Source organism: Vigna unguiculata, chromosome 4 (genome assembly GCF_004118075.2).
Source record: "Vigna unguiculata cultivar IT97K-499-35 chromosome 4, ASM411807v1, whole genome shotgun sequence".
Classification (NCBI taxonomy): Eukaryota; Viridiplantae; Streptophyta; class Magnoliopsida; order Fabales; family Fabaceae; genus Vigna; species Vigna unguiculata.
In genome coordinates, this window is record NC_040282.1 from 31,297,236 (window position 1) to 31,300,181 (window position 2,946).

At 21.0% G+C, this 2,946-nt stretch overlaps 1 non-coding gene across 1 annotated transcript; it reads right to left on the reverse strand.

The window, feature by feature from the left end:
* Window positions 1-248: 248 nt before the first annotated feature.
* On the reverse strand, window positions 249-322 carry TRNAI-AAU. Its single transcript has one exon. It is a non-coding gene; the product is annotated as a tRNA-Ile (tRNA).
* Window positions 323-2,946: the final 2,624 nt, after the last annotated feature.

Below are 2,946 nucleotides of genomic sequence, written 5' to 3' on the forward strand. Positions count from 1 at the left end.
TCTATACTAATAAAAATAATATAAACAATAAATAAATATGGTTAGATTGTTAAACTATTATATGTTGAATTGATATAAAATATATAATTAAACGATAATTAAATTTTTACTATAAAAAATGTTAATATAATTAGGTATAAACATTTTCAAAGGGAGTTAGTTAGGTAGCACAAAACTTAGATGCAGAAAAAAGAAAAACATCAGAAAAAGGAAAAATGAAAAAAGGAAAACATCAGAAAAAAGAAAAATGGCCCATGCAGGTTTCGAACCTGCGACCTTCGCGTTATTAGCACGACGCTCTAACCAGCTGAGCTAATAGGCCACGCTTCTTTATTTTTATGTTTTTAGTTAAACTCCAAATTGTAGAAAGAGAAAATGATATGTTAAATTTCCTTGGTTTGAACGAATATTACTGTTATCTTCTGCATTATAATCAATTAAGTCTGAAATATTTGAATGAAGATCAATTTTAAAATAATATCCTAATTCAGATCAATAATTAAAGTTTATTTATGTAGTGAAGAAATTTGTGAAAAAGGGTTTAATTTTCTTTTTTAATTTGATGAATAAAATTTTGTAAAAGAACGACAGAATATAGATATATTAATTAATATACATAATCCATCAGTGCTTCGTTTTTATATCTTTTGTAGTATTTGTTTAAGGTATTTTCATCTGCGAGAAATAAATTATATATTGTATATTGTTTAGTTGGTCTATTATTTGAATATATATTTATGTATTACTATATTTTTCTATCTTTTATTATATGTAATTTTTTTTCTATATTATGTGAAAAGAACAAATCTTTAATAATGAAATAACACATAAATATAGATTAAAATACAAAAAATCTAAAAAAGGTATATATATATATATATATATGATATTATTCACTTAAGATTACTTAAAAAATAAATTAAATGCTTTTTATTTGACTGAACAAAAGAAATCATATGGTACTGGTGTAAAGAATGAGTGACTGAGTTATTATTCGTTAGTTATGTTTCAGTTTTAATGATATAAAACATTTATGAAAAGTAGAAATTTAAGACTTTCTTAATTTCCTTAATGAAAACAGTTAAGAGAAAACTAAGAGCATTTAATGTTTTTAATTAAATATATTTTTAATTCTTAAATTTGAACATAAAATTAAAATTGAGATTTGTGCAGTATTTAAAATTTTGATATAATTTAATTTTCAAACTTAAAAAGTAATCAATATAATTCTTCTAATTAAATTGTATTAAATATTTTTAATGTGTTAAATGATATTTTGAGTTAACTTTTGAATTGTATATAATTTTGACAAATCCTAACTTAAATATTAGTTTGAATGATCGTTTAACACATAAAAAATCATTAATATCATCGATTTAAAAAAAATTTATCCACTCATTTTTTAAATTTGAAAAACAAAATGTATTAAAATTTATATAAGAACCAATTTCAATTTTGCAACCAAATATAAAAATTAAAACATATTTAACTCAGTATTTTTTAACATTAGGTAAATGTTTGGAGAAATATTTAAATAAAATAGTTTTTATAAAATAAAGGTAATACTCATCATGTTGGGTTTTGAAGGAGGGAAAAGATGAAGATCCTATTGAAAAATCAATCCCAATGCAAGCTTGGAATCAGATTCACACGGGATAGTTTTGATCGTTTTGATTTATTAAGTAATGTAACGGAGTTAACTAATATGTCATTAGTAAATTAAATTACAAAAAATAATTAATTTCTCTTTTACAAAAATTAATTACAAATTAGATGATATAATTATTGTAAATTCGATTGCTGAAATTATTTGTTTTATATTAACATAAACTACTTATATCTTTACTTTTAAAACCGCATATCTTTATTTATTAAATAAATTATCATAAGAGTATTTCTTAGGTTATGTATTTCATTAATTTATTCTTCAATAACACTTCGTTTGGATAAACATCTTAAATTAGCTTTGATCTCAAATTAATATAAGATACAGTGAATGAAATGCAAGAAATATAATATGCATAAATATTTGGATTAGAAAACTCTGGCCCATGCTGCGAAGCACGACTCTCTAACCAACTTAAGCTAATTGACTATGTTTGAACTTCGAAATTTTAAGTATATCTAAAATGGTATATTAAGTTCCATTGATTTGAATGCGGATTATGTTATGTTCAGGAGTACCATAGATAAAGTTTGGAAGATTTAAACGAAGATTAATTTTAAAATAATATTCTAATGAAGATTCATACTTAAGGTTTGATTGATGTATTAAAAAAAATTTATTAAATAAATTTGTAAAACAAGGTTAATTTATGATTTTTATTTATTTTTGTGTGTGAATTTGATGAACTAAACATTGGCAAAACAGTCACAAAATTATACATATGAGTAAAGAAAGGATAAATATTATTTTTAAGGCTTGCAAGAAGAATAAGCAGATAATTTTCGATTACGTATAATTAGTGTTTCAAAGAAAACTGTAGACTGTAAAATAAGTGATTCTCGTATATTTTTTTGAAGGATAAAAAGTTTTATATAAATACATACATACATATATATATATATATATATATATATATATATATATATATATATATATATATATATATTTTCTGTAACGTCAGTAAAATTATTAACAAATTACTCAAAACTATGTAATCAATAATAATATATACAAAAAGATAATCCCTATTTAATCACGTTTTGATATTCCCATTTCGTTTTTAATTATTATTTTTAAAATTAATTACTATTTTAAAATCTCTTTTATTTTTAACCATTATGTTAATTTTTTTTTTTGCATATTTTATTTTTTAAAATTTTACATTTAAAATTTATTTTAATACTTAATTATATATTTTCATTCATTTCAATTCAAATTTTTATAAAAATTAAGAAAATGTGAACATCAGGCGCTAAATGCAAAACGTCTGTGTTTGCTAA